At 40.3% G+C, this 14442-nt stretch overlaps 1 long non-coding RNA gene across 1 annotated transcript in view; it reads right to left on the bottom strand.

Annotated features, from left to right (window-relative positions):
• Window positions 1-483: 483 nt before the first annotated feature.
• Window positions 484-14442, bottom strand: part of LOC115076214 — a 1112347-nt gene continuing 1098388 nt past the window's right edge. The window contains exon 3 of the long non-coding RNA XR_003852699.1: window positions 484-543. This is a non-coding gene — a long non-coding RNA (uncharacterized LOC115076214). The remainder of the gene's footprint in view (window positions 544-14442) is intronic.

Genomic DNA, 14442 nt, shown 5'->3' on the forward strand with positions numbered 1-14442 from the left:
ATACTTTCTGATTGATTTAGTTATTCTTTTCCCTGCTATATATATATATATATATATATATATATTTGCCTCCATCTGGACTTTGTCCAACATACATATGTTAATACTACTCTCAACACTTTATTTTAACTCACTGACTATTGTATTTATTTACTCTCCTGTTAACTATATATTATAACAATTGTTCCATATAAACTTTACTGTTTCTTGTAAACTGATACGATGTGCAAACGGTTATCGGTATATAAAAACTATTAAACAAACAAATAAATAAATAAATAAATAAAATGAACATTAAGGATGATTCATTTAACTAGTCAGCAGCATACTCGGCATCTATTTATTATGGATTGCACAACATTCTTTGCCTAACTTGAGATGAAGCTTCTGGACTTACAAATGCTTTCCTGAATACTCATCACAACAGATGAAGTTTCCATTATCGCTTCAACAAAATCTGTATATACCAAGGACACTTACTGAATAGAGGCTCCATTCATGAGAACTGTGTGCATCACTTTCAGATGTTCTCTGTGTTGTTTCCTAAGAACAACATGAAACAGACATTAATATAGAAACAGAGACTACAGTGTCTACTTAGTCCACCAAATTTCATTTCTGGTGCAATGCCTTAGACCACAGATAATCTTTGGCTACACCCTCACTTCTTTGCAGCTAGGCATCCTTTGTGCTTATCCCAATCTTTCTTGAATTCAGTTATGCTTTCCCCCCATACCTCCTCCAATGAGAGTCCAACCAGCCTTTCCATGAAGAAATATTTCCTAAAGCTGCTCCTTACTGGGTGACTTTTTGTCATAGTGCATTCTTTTACCTTACAGACTTCATTCCTTTCAAAGTAACCAGCCATCTATGAATTAGTAAAGGAGCAAATCTCCAAAGGGTTTAACTATTCCAACACATGACCAGGAGGTATTTTGTTTCCTGATAAGTGCCTGTATTACCATTTTATAGGAACCCCAAATATTGAATCTTTCCAAAGTTTAAGAAATTCTAATGCTAAGGATATGACTTACGGCAGAATTCAACAACAAATATGAAATATTCAAAACAAGTTTTTAAATCTGTTTTACTTGTGTGTTTTATATTTGTATTGTTTATATGTTTCTATGTACATTATTTTGTAATCCACACTGAACAAAATGGATTTTGTGGAATAGAAGCTGTATTAATAAATAATAATAGAAATAAATAAAATAAGTATCAAACCCTTAGCCTAAATCCACAGACCAGACTGCAAATGGGAATCAGAGAAGACTTCCAATTGGTTTGGAATTTGATGAGATGAGGTCTCTAGCTGGCTCAAGTTTGTTCAGAGGAAGAAGGTTTTTACCAACTAGCATTGCACCACTAGACATCCTGTGACAAATTTGGTTTTATCTCACTGCCTTTAGACTAGTTTATATAAAAAAAAAATGAGTAGGCTAGCTTATTATAGATAAATCAGAGTTTTAAGATTAAATGAGGTGAAATGAGTACTGACTCAGCTGTCCAGATAATATGGAATGAGTTGCTAACAGCAGAGCTGATACAAATTAAGGGATCTATTTACTAAATGTTTTCCCATTGCCTTTATTTGGGAAAAATGCCTAGGAGTGAATTTTCAAAGAACTGCAGGCATAAAAATTAGCATGTGTGTATGTAAGTAGACTGTACTCACATAATTACTATTTTCAAAAAAGTTGTAAGCATGCATGTAATTTGCACACATATATATACACACATACACATGTAAAAAAGAGACAATTTAGGGGCATTCCTAGTTAGATCCAACAGTTACGCACATAAGATGCTCTTTTAAAAACATACATTTGTCACTTTCCTCGTGCAATTTTACACCTGACAATTATCTTGCATAATTGATATTAAAATGGTTTATTGTGTAGTATTGTCTAGATGGGATGTCTGGGTGAACTGGGGGGGGGGGGGGGGGGCGGGGATTTCAGGCTGAAGAACCAGTAGGGTCTCAATGACCTGGAGGAAGATTGGCTGAACTGGTGAAGTAATTAGCAAATTGGTTCATTTCAATTATGCATGCATGATTTAAAATATGCCAACTTAAGCATGTAAATCAGATTTTAAGCAAGTCCTACTTTATTTATGAATATAAAATATGCACACATATATTTTTTAAATAGTTAGAAAAGTATGCGCTTTCAATGCATTGCATGTATTCATACTTATGTACCAGGGTAAAGTCATTTTTTGATACGCGTAGGTTATAAAATACTATCATACAGCTACGCGTGGTCATATGTATATATATGCCACTGTGTATAGTTGTTTGAAAGGAATAGCCTAGTGGTTAGAGCAGTGGGCTACAGACCAGGGTTTGAGTCCTGCTATCACTCCTTGTGACCTTGGGCAAGTCACTTTACCCTCCATTGCCTCCAGTACAAAACTTAGATTGTAAGCCCTCTGGGGATAGAGAAATACCTAAAGTACCTGAATGTAAACCGATGTGATATCTCAGATTGAATGTCAGTAAATAATAAACAAACTATAAATAGGCCTAAAGTTTACATCCAATTAACCCATGTTTAGTCACAAAGGTTAAGGAAGAGTGAGACAAATGGGTTAACTTCAATATATTCTAACTTCACTAATTGTCCCATAAATACAAAAATAGTATTTTCATATAACATACAAATGATTTCACTAATATAAAAAAAAAAGTGAGTTACCCAGTAGTTTTGGTGTATTCTCATTAGTTAATTTAAGATTTACAACATGGTGCACAGACTCCTTCAATCCGAGCTTAAAATGGCGGCTTGAGGAATGGACATAGAGAGAACTCTCTGATCGTTAGCAGAACCCTCTGTTGACTTTATATATAATCTATTCATACTTCCCTTTCTTTATTTTTAAAATTAGCAAATACATCTTATCAGTGCCTAGCTATAGTCTTATAAAAGAAGAAAAGTCAATTTTGAAACATATGTGCCCTTTACTGAAATCACCTGCCATGAAAGGTTTTATTCTTATACAACTACTGAGTAACAAAATGACTAGAAAATGTGAATTTTATTTTTTTGACACTTCATCAAACAAAACAAACAGAAAGGCTTTGAGATTTTTTTTTTTTATTATATCTCATCTCTAAAATATAATTAAACATTCTTAGCCGCTGCAACTTAAATGTCTCCTGCTGTAGAGGGAGGTAACGTGGCAATAGAAAGCTTTTCTTCCATTATACTCTCTGTAATATCATTCCCAATTTCAAACCTTATTGTTCAGTCTTGGTTTAATTTCCTGACAGACTTACAAGGGAACTCTAATGTTTGGGCTGCAGGATACACGCTGATTAAAAATAATCTTCCCAATTACTGCTTGGCATGGGTCTACTGCCGCATGCACTCTGCCACTGGCCTCTGAGTCTCTCTGTCAGCTGTAATTGGGTCTTGTAGCTGCTAACTGTAAAGGAAAACCCAAGAGGCATGTTTAGGCTCCAGTTTCCTGTGCCTGGCCATATCTTTTCATTTGCACTGTCTGTCAAAAAAAAAAAAAAAAGAGAGAGAGAGATGTTCCTATGTACTAAAAGGAAAACCTTTAGAAGAACAGGTCAGAAAAAAAGTGCAACAAAAAAGTGCACAATTGTTCCTCTATCAGGCTGTCAGATAACCTATTTTTAACAATGAAGAATTCTATGCAGGGGTAGAATCTTGTTATGATGAATTGGACTGTTTTTTTGTTCTCCGATCAATAAAACCAAGCCTTCACTTCATCAGAAGAAAACAGGGCTAGTGAATTGCAGTTTGGAAAAGTGAAAATACTGTACAGTGGGTCAATGAGCACTCAGAGAAACTTTAAGAGCATTAATTCCATTGTCAAGACTTGAACACTTGTAAGTTGTTTTTGTATTTCAAACTTTGTGCTAATTCAATCAAGTTTCAAACTTTAGAATATCCAGCTCTCTTTCTCATTTCTATTAAGGGGATGAGTCACCAAATCAGCCTTAAGTATGAAGTTATGAACAACTACTGTGGAAAAACTTCAAAATATAACATATGCATTAAAACAGACATTTAGGTCTAAATTACTAATCTAATGTAGGACCAACGCCGCTTTCTGCAAATCATTTTTCCCCAGGTAGACTATTCCAAAGTAACAGGGTCATTTACTACTGCTGAAAATGTATTGATCTCTTCACATACCCTCGGCTCCCACCCTTTCATCAGACCTTTCCTCACACAGTCCAAACATCCCGATGTTTTCCCTGAACTTGGAACAAACTCTGGCCATACCCAGCCCTTGCTGCCCCCCCCCCCCCATCATCTAGGGCAGGAGGAAACAGGTCTACCTCCAGGTCTAGTTCCAACACCCAGTTAGAAGCACTGCACATTATGACCTATGTGCAGCCCACAGTTTACAGCATCAACAAATGGCAACATTTTGGGAATTATACTGGTGCCAACAGGAGGCAAGCATGTTTGCTCGTGCTGGTGGGAAGGGTTCTGGAGGCTAAAGGAGAAGAAGATGGACATGACCAATATGGGGATCAGGTCAGTGAAAGGAATGGAGATCCAGAGACTTGGGGGGAGAGGGGAGGGTCTGGTAAAAGGAGGGGAAATCCACAGAGTGAGGAACAGTTTTGGACAAAGACCAGAATGCTTGTTGGGATGGTAAGAAGGGAGCCAAGATACCCAATCAGCATGCTAGACTCCTTTCAGCACCTCTGTTGCTAGCAAACGTTTTTCGCAGTAAATAAAAAACAAACATATTTGACATACATGGCAGCAAATCATCAGGTTAGCATTGGTTTTTAACCATGCTAAACTGATTGTATACAGCAAGCTTCTTAGCATCGCCACAGATATCTAATTATGCTTGTGTGGGGCACTAACTGGTAGATATTCAAGAGATTCACATTAGGGATGTAAATCGTTTTTTGACAATTTAAAATATCGTCCGATATATTTTAAATCGTCAAAAATCTTTAGGGCCACGATACAATACCAATTCCCCCGATTTATAGTCAAAAAATCGTAAATCGGGGGAAGGGGGAGGGCAGGAAAACCGGCACACTAAAACCCCCTAAAACCCACCCCCGACCCTTTAAATTAAATCCCCCACCCTCCCGAACCCCCCCCCCAAATGCCTTAAATTACCTGGGGGTCCAGCGGCGGTCCGGAACGGCAGCGGTCCGGAACGGCCTCCTGCAATTGAATTGTGTTGTCTTCAGCCGGCGCCATTTTTCAAAATGGCGGCGCAAAATGGCGGCGGCCATAGACCAACATGATTTGACTGCAGGAGGTCATTCCGGACCCCCGCTGGACTTTTGGCAAGTCTTGTGGGGGTCAGGAGGCCCCCCCAAGCTGGCCAAAAGTCCCTGGGGGTCCAGCGGGGGTCCAGAAAATGATCTCCTGCCGCAAATCGTTTTCCGTACGGAAAATGGCGCCAGCAGGAGATCGACTGCAGGAGGTCGTTCAGCGGGGGTTCCGGACCGCCACTGAATGACCTCCTGCAGTCGATCTCCTGCCGGCACCATTTTCCGTACGGAAAACGATTCGCGGCAGGAGATCATTTTCCGGACCCCCGCTGGACCCCCAGGGACTTTTGGCCAGCTTGGGGGGGCCTCCTGACCCCCACAAGACTTGCCAAAAGTACAGCGGGGGTCCGGAACGACCTCCTGCAGTCGAATCGTGTTGGTCTATGGCCGCCGCCATTTTGCGCCGCCATTTTGAAAAATGGCACCGGCTGAAGACAACACAATTCAATTGCAGGAGGCCGTTCCGGACCGCTGCCGTTCCGGACCGCCGCTGGACCCCCAGGTAATTTAAGGCATTTGGAGGGGGTTCGGGAGGGTGGGGGATTTAATTTAAAGGGTCGGGGGTGGGTTTTAGGGGGTTTTAGTGTGCCGGCTCATGATTTTCACGATACTTCAAACACCCAAACGGCAACAATACGATTCCCTCCCCCTCCCAGCCGAAATCGATCGTTAAGATGATCGAGGACACGATTCACATCTCTAATTCACATTATGCTTTATTTAGCTGGTCAGCACGGGATTTCAATGCTGTCTAAATTTAATTGCAGAATTGCAATAGCACAAACGGCTGTCCTAAAGCCACGTAGTAATATTCTCTCAAAAAATCTTTTTTGAGGTATTTGTCGTAATATAGACTGGTGAAATAGAAAGGCTCAAACACCTCTACTTTTTACAGATACAATTTACCCAGAACAAAACAATGTTTTGTTATTTAATGACCTCATACCAGGCTTAGATGTGCATTTTAGCACTGTCATTCACCACTATGTGCGGGATAGCATCATTTGATCGCTTCCGCCAAGTTGTCTTTAATCATTGGTCATTAAAATATTTTCTTTCTGCTAGTTGTGTCAAATATATTTTTTGTGACGTGATATTTGCGACTTTTATGTGAATAAAGTTATTTCATTAGTATTTTTTCATTATTATTTATACACATTTTCAAGCTACTTAGCTTAAAGTGTAGAAACACATAGACCCAGTGTCCAGAGGAATCAGCAAGCTGCCCGACACTATCCTAAAGCCATTCATACACATTTTGTGCGGCTAAATTAAGGTAGATTTCTCCCCGCAAATCTAATCAGTTTGATGAAGCTGAAAATCTGGAAAAAAGAGTAACCAAGTAAAATTACTCAGTTATTTTGCCCACTGAGCATGTTTTAAAAAATTTGATCTTTAAGTGGCCTGAAAAATTATGGTCAAGCTTAATTTGCATATTTGCTAAAGATATTCATTAAATGGCATCGACTCCTTTTGGAATAAGTTGTTAATGATCTGGAATAGTTAGCTTAATGGATTACCTGTAACGAGCTATGTTAAAACCTAGATTTACTCACGTTTAACTTTCCTGTAAGCAGATGGGGAGATACTTGACAGATATATTTCAGTCTTAATATCACATTTTAACCCTTCTTCTGGGGAGTTTTAGTTTGATCTGTCACTCACCTCCCGGCATTCTTTCTACTCAATCCAAAATGCAATAACTGTCTCCCCATTTCTCTAAGGTGACAAGGTAACTCCATGTCATGAAGAACAGGCTGAATCAGGTTTCATCCCATTGCATCTGTAGATTTATAATTCTGCTTTCTTGGAGAAAATGAAACTACAAGCCCATAGATGTAATGGGATAAAATCAGCTTTTGATTACCTTATCCCTTATACCATTGAGTTATTAGGTTATTTTGCAATTCGGTTTCCTGTTCTCCTCACCCACAATTCAATAGAACCTCTTTGAAATTCAAATTATCTTCTTGTTCTAAGACAGGCAGGCATTTTTATAAACAGTCTTCACTTCCTCAACTACTGTATTTGTGAGGTTGCTGTGAGAACTGAACAGCCCTCCTTCCACCGTTGTTGCTTTAAGGAGTATGAAGCACCTAGTTATAGACCCCGGCATTAACACAAACCCTTCCAAATACCTCTCCTGAAGAATTTCTCCCATGCTAGCATCCTCTTGGCATGTGTACAAACCATACCTCCTGGACGCCACCCCCCTACCCACATTTCCAAAAATTACCTACCCTAATCTGGTATTCCAGGTCCACCCGTACCATGAAATGCTCCTGGTGCTGATAATGGGGCAGGACTAAGGGAAGCCTCAGGTCAGCTGGCACCATCCTGGATGAAGGCACAAATGGGGTAGGAGTGGCTCTTGCCTCATTAACTGGGGGGGAGGGGGGGGCTGGGGAGGGGAAACCCGTGTAGGAGGGAGATATTTAAGTTTGGAGGAAGGGTTTGAGCTAGGAATGTGGTTTAGCTTTTAAAACACGTTTGGAAGGAAGCCAGCGAGGGGAAACCCAGAGGAATATGCTTTTGTTAGAGGTTTGGGACACAATGGAATTCGGCTTAGATAAAATACTTTTTTTTTTTTAAAGAAAAAAACAAACAAGTCAGGGAAGTTTCTTCTTTGGAAGAGCAGTAAAACAGCACTGCTTGTATTAATAAGGTAAAATGGAGCAGTAAGTAACCAGCAACTTGACTCACACAGAAACAGGAAGCAAGTATATACAGAGCAGTACAGAAGCACTAGTAGCTCAGAACAGTTCAGTACTAGCTCACTCAATACAGTCTAGCACAATGACATGAAACATGTTTCTAACTCCTTCAAACTGCACCAAGGGAGTAGGAGGTTCCCTAAAATCATCAGCAGGCATATTAACATTCTCCCAAGAGCAATAGCAGGCTAACTACACCTCTTGTGGTGTAGCTAATTTTCCAAGGATTAATGTAAGTTGTGAACTTTATCGCAAACTAAGTTTCTACATTGTAATATTAATAAGCTGCTTTGCAGGCATTTGCATGCAACACAGCTCATTAATATTTTAATCAATCACACTGGGACATTTTTTTTTTTTGTGATATCACATCTTGATATAGTTTTAATGTGTGTTAAATGCCAAATTCAATGCACAGTAAAAAATAAGTGCCTTTATAAGCTTAAAAAAAATCTAATATGGAACAAAGAAAACAAAGTGAGAAAAGATGGCAGCACATCTCATAAGCAAATGAGAGATTGCTAGCAAGGAAACCTTGAGCTGAGATGTGGGAGTCTTTATTTTTTGTAAACCCAGTGAGGAAAATTACTGAACCATGAAACCGAAATTGTTCTAGGAAAGGTGAAGTAAATCAAGAGGAATACTTAAAGTCAGGGTGGCCAAGCAAATGAATGTTGGAAGAGATGTTTTAATAGGTTTAACCGATGCAATGATTTTCCAATGAAATAAAATGGCCCTGAAGATTTTGCTGGAACCGAGAAGCTCTGAATCATGAAAAGCTGAGAAACTTCTAAAGCGCCAGTCCAAAGAGTTATTGTGAAAGGGGCTCTGAATGTAGCTAGGAATGGGGCTGAGTATTTCTTAAGGCATGAGAAAGGAACTAAAAGGGTAATTGGAAATGTGATGAGAAACCTGTGCGGGGTTTTTTTTTTTTTTTTTAATTTCTCTTTTTGGCAGGAGCAAATGCAGTAGAGATTAATACCCAAAGCAGACAGGCTGAAATTGTTGGAGGACTGATTTGAATGAATTACCTCTGTGCAGATGCAAGTGATAAAGAAGTAGCACCTATTTAGTCCACAGACTCAGCTAGCAAACTTTATAGTATCTAAGTAGAAAGCACGTTACATTCTCATGAGATTTGGTTTAGGATAGGAAGATTATCAACCTCAACATTAGGAGGATAAGTTCCTTAGGAATTAATGGCCTGATTTTCAAACCACTGACATGCATAAAACACAGATTAACATGTGTAGAATCATGTGTGTGACCAAATTTCATGCATGATTTGTTATGCGCATTTGGGATATGCTTTCTTGGGAAGTTCACCAATACAAGTTGCAGCTCTGCAAGTGCACATTGTAGGACACTGACATGCAAATTTTCAATGAGATCTTATGTGCCTAAGCATTTTCTAAGCCTTTTCGCGCATGATAGCTTGCCGGGGACGGAGTCAGAGTGGCAAGGGGAGGGGTCGGGGTGGCGAGGAGGCAGTCACGGCGTTATCTTCGTTGGCTATAAGGTGACTGTCATCATCGCCGGTGGCGCTATTGGGTACGAAAGCTGGCAGCGATGACACCACGGTGATGTGATCGCTTCCGGTTTTTGCAGGCCCGTCCCCCCACCCCCCATTACCGCTGGATTCACCATTCTCTGCGAGAATGGAAAATCCAGGCCTAAGTTTGCTTTGAAAATTTGGGGTAAAGTCTGTATGCAAAAATGTACATGCAGACTTTACAACATTCATAGTTATAAAATTGCCCTCCCTAACTATTAAGATATATACATCCAAACAGCTAAAATTTGGGGAATCGTGCCATCATGTTTAAAGTAATTTAGCTAAAATACTATGACACACATACATATTCAGCAGTGCAGGGAGATAGAATTTACCTGGATAACTATAGGCAAAAATTTCAGTGAGACTTATCCAGACAAGTCAATAGCTGAATATACTCACCTGAAGTTACCCAGCCAACTTTAGGCCAACGTTTTCTCCAACTAGACTTACCCACCTAAATTTAGCTGCCCCTGGAACACTCCCATCCTCCCCTCTTTATATCCAGCTCATTTTTACACAAGTAAAAATATACTGGAGATAAATTTAGCTGATGAGCAAGGGGAAAATGTTTAATTAAATGTTTTTATCTGCATAACTAAAAAGTTACCGGTACACACAAATTGACTTCTATTTTCTTTCAAAGCATAATCCCAATTAAGAAACATATTAAAACTCATATATCCATTATGTTAAAATCTTCTGCTTACATACTGCGAGGCTGATTTCAAAATGAGCGCGTGCACCCATATAAACATATCGGCACACGAGGAAAGATACGCTGGAATATATTGTGCGTGCACTCGTGCGCAAATATTTAAAAATCCACCAACCACATTGTAGGCATGCTCCTAATTTTAAGGGATCACTCAAGCATGGCTAGCGCAGATGTCTTCCATGGGACCTTGTCGGCTTTTACATGCGTATGTCAGTGAATTTTAAAACATGCGTGCACAAGGCCCGTTCCCAGTTTTGCAATTAGTCCACCAGTTGGTCCAGTTGATAGTGAGGTCTCTCAGACCTCTCTAGTTCTTCAACCTACATGACCTGGATCCCTCACCCTGTTCTATAAAAGTCTTAAAACTTGAGATCTACAGAGTTGTTCATCAGGAGCAGCAGTAAAGTTACGTGGATATCTAGCGTATGTGTGCCGTGATTTTCGATTTTAAAATTTGGTGTAAGTCTTGGACTCGCCCTGGAATGCCCATGCCCTGCCCCTTTTCTGCCCTCTTATTCCTTACATGTGCACAGATACATATACGTGTGTTTTGCTTGTCTACTGCCCACATGTGGGCAGTAGACAAGCAAACCTGTGAATGTTTTAAACCCGTGTATGTTTTAAATCTGAAGGCATCAAATGCAAAATATAAATCAGACCAAAGCTTAATTTGCAAGTCTGCAGTCAAATGTGAATACAGATATAATTTTGTCATGAGCAAAAAAATAGCATATGCCTCCAGCTTAGCAAAATTAAAATTGAGAAGCTCAGTTTTTGCCGCTAAGAGATCCTGAACCAATGGCTGCAGAAATGAGGGAGGCCGATATTCAAAACTGCCCTTAGCAGGATAAGTACTATCCCTCTGGCTAAATGGCACAGCTGAATATCCAGCTTGAATCAATGGGTGTCTCTTAGATAAATCAGGGTCGGGGAACGGGTGTAATGGGAAGGAATTGAGTTAGCTGGTTAATTTATCCGGCTAAGTCTGGTCAGGCCACAAGACTGCCCTAAAGTTAGCCAGATAAGCTTTAGGATATCTGGGTTTATTCAGTGGTGCTGCTGCGCCACTGAATACATAGCAATACTTAGCCAGATAAGTTTATCTAACTAACTAGCAGATCCATACAGGGGCTGAATATGGACCTCGAGTGCATTTCAAAATCCTGATCATAATGTTGCAAAAGATAACATTATTGGGCATATTTATTAAGTTGCAATAAAGCAGCAATGCATGCTGAATCCATGTTATTGTGTGAGCACTGCTAGCATCACAAAATAAGTAGGCCCAGAGCAAGGAAAAATATTAGTGAGATGTGCTACATGCAAATATATGCAAAGCAGCACATTGGTATTAAAATGGAATAACGTTGCCAAGTTAACTAACATCCATGCCAATGCTTTTGGGTCCTCCCTCACTTAAAAGTTCCATTTGGCACCTTCCCGAACCTCTCCTCCCCCCCCCCCAACATATGCCCAATATTTGGGCCAACCCTCTGCAGGAAGCTTTGCCCACCACCCAGTGCATTAAAGATGCCCCTTCTCTGGTCCCCCCATGCCCTCCAACTCTGGAAACTCCCCCTTACCCTATGAGTGAAGTTTCTGGTTCCCACCTGGTACAGGAATGATCCCAAGTGGCTCCTGCCCTGTTGGCATTGTCATTCTGATTGGTGTAAGATTACCCAAGGCTCCCTTTGTGCCCCTCCACATTAAAACAGCCACAACCCTAGACATTTATCAACTGTTTTAAACATAATTATAAAGAAAAGAAAATAAATCAGGGAGATTACCAGTTAAACAGGTTAAAATGCAAGATGGGGTGAGGATTGTCACTTTTAATAAAGATAAAAGTAGACATCAACAATATTCTAATATGCAAATCATTAACATTTGTGGAGATTACTGTCAGGCATTGCACTCATCACACCCAGAACAGCCCAATGTAAGGAAATTAAAAAAAAAAAAAAGCTTACCCATTAACATGTTAATAACTACAGAAGTTGATCACTAAATTACAAAAGATTTGAAGTCTCCTGGGACTGATAGATTCAGCACAGAACTGTATAAAATTCTTAAAGAATATTTAATTCCGACTAAGAGACAGATGATGAAAGTTTTCATAATGGCTGGCAGACTTCCCTTATCATCAAACATAGCTTGAACAACTAACAACCCATGGATACAAAAAAGATCCAGAACAGGTCAGCTCTTGCCAGCTGATCACCCTTCTAAATAAAGATGTAAAATTATATGCTAAAAGTACTGGAAAAAATGGAACATGTGATGTCGCTGTTTATATCTGAAGACCAATGAAGATATTCAGTAGTTAATATATACATCAAAGTGAGCTGGCAGCAATACATTTCTTGTCAGTATCAATAATGCAAAAGCCTTTGACCAGGTTTCAAGGTCATATCTATTCTATTATTTGAATAAATTTGCTCTTACTGGAAATGTCTTAAATTATATAAAAATCCTCTCTTTAAATCCCAAAGCAGCAATAATCACTAATAGAAACATTTCTGAAAATGTTGGCCTGTCACATAGCACAAGACAAGGAAGCCCCATGTCTCGCTTTCTTTTTATTTTAAATCTAGAGACACCAGCGAGGAAAATTTAAGTGTATATCTAAAAATTCAAGTTGTTTCAAGTGAAGAGATGAGATTCAATTGTGCTTATTTTTAAGGTGACATCCTATTATGCCGGTCAGACTTGACTCCATGGAGGGAGGGTATAGAGTTGTTGAATGAATCTGGTCAATTTTCACATTTTAAAATCTATAGACAAATCTGTTCTTTTATGTCTGAGGGGAGTCTGTGAATAAGTCACGATTGATATTGAGACACTGCCTAGTTCATAGGAGCCAACTTCTGAAAATGACTGGGAGTGCTGAACTCAACACAAATGACAGTGGCTCAGCAAAAAAGAAAGAAAAAAAAAAAAAACAGAACACAGTGGGTTGTGAGTGTCCAGAGAAAAGCAGATAATGTGAACATGGAGAAGGTTCATGGGGCCAGGCCACAACAAAACTGAAGAATCCCCAACCCCAGTTCATTCCCAGTCTCCTCTCTCCAGCTCCATTTCCAATAGCTCATCTTCCCTCACCCTGACCTGGAACCATCATTCTCTCTCAACCCTGTTTTCTCTCATTCTTCCTAATCTCCTCTTCCCATCTTTTCCCCCTCCCCATTTTATTCCATCTGCACACTTAATTCTCCACCTCCTGCAAGGGTATACTGTACATTTTATATTTGGGGAGAAGAGGCTTAATATCCCTGGCCCAGCTCCAATTCCTTCATCCAGTTAGCCTGCTCTGCTCCCCATTTCCCACTGATCTATCCTTTTGGTCCCTTCCCAGTACCCCTTTCCCATCTCTCCATTCTTCAGCAGATTTCTTCTCATCCCTCCTTAGCCAGCTGCCCGCCTCTGCAGGCTAGTTCAGACATCTCCTCATTGATTCCCCCACCACTCATCAGCATGTTAGGCTTGCCTTCATTGTCAAGCTCAGCTTACCATTCAAATTGTTATTCCCCCTGCTCTATACTCCCTAAGCTTTGGCACTTTTTTTCTGGAACATCTCCTGCCACCTCTCCCCCCTGTAGAACTTCTCCTAGCACAGGCCATAGCCAATCCTATGCCCACGGAGTCCACACAAGACATTCTACCACCTGCATGTCCTGAGCCCTAGCAGATCTGCAATCAGCATCTCTCCAACATGTGGTGCTTCCTGTCTTCAATTTGGAAATGCCTGAGATATTGTCATATGGGATATAACAGGGAAATGTTTTATTTGTTTTTGTGAACAAGTAGCACAATGTTCACCTAAATTCCCCCTCAGTTCAAGCCCTGACTGTAACCCTTTAGAATACTGGAGCTACCAATTTATTTATTTTTTTTGAGAGAGAGTGTTGCGGCACTTGGCCGTGGCAACTCTCGGCCAGCTCCTCTTACTGGCTCCGTTCGCTCAGCACGGCATAGCCTCCTCCGTGGCAGGCCGATCGTGGCCTGCCGCATGGCTGCGATGGTGTCCTCCTTTCTTCCGGCGTCAGGGCTCTCTCTAGGCGCATGCACACGCGGGAGGCTCTGCCTTTTAAAGGGGCTGTGGTGGGAAAACTAAGCCTGGCCCCGGAAGACCACGTTACCTTGAAGGGGTATTTAAAACCCCACAGCT

The sequence above is a fragment of the Rhinatrema bivittatum genome, chromosome 14 (assembly GCF_901001135.1).
Source record: "Rhinatrema bivittatum chromosome 14, aRhiBiv1.1, whole genome shotgun sequence".
NCBI lineage: Eukaryota > Metazoa > Chordata > Amphibia > Gymnophiona > Rhinatrematidae > Rhinatrema > Rhinatrema bivittatum.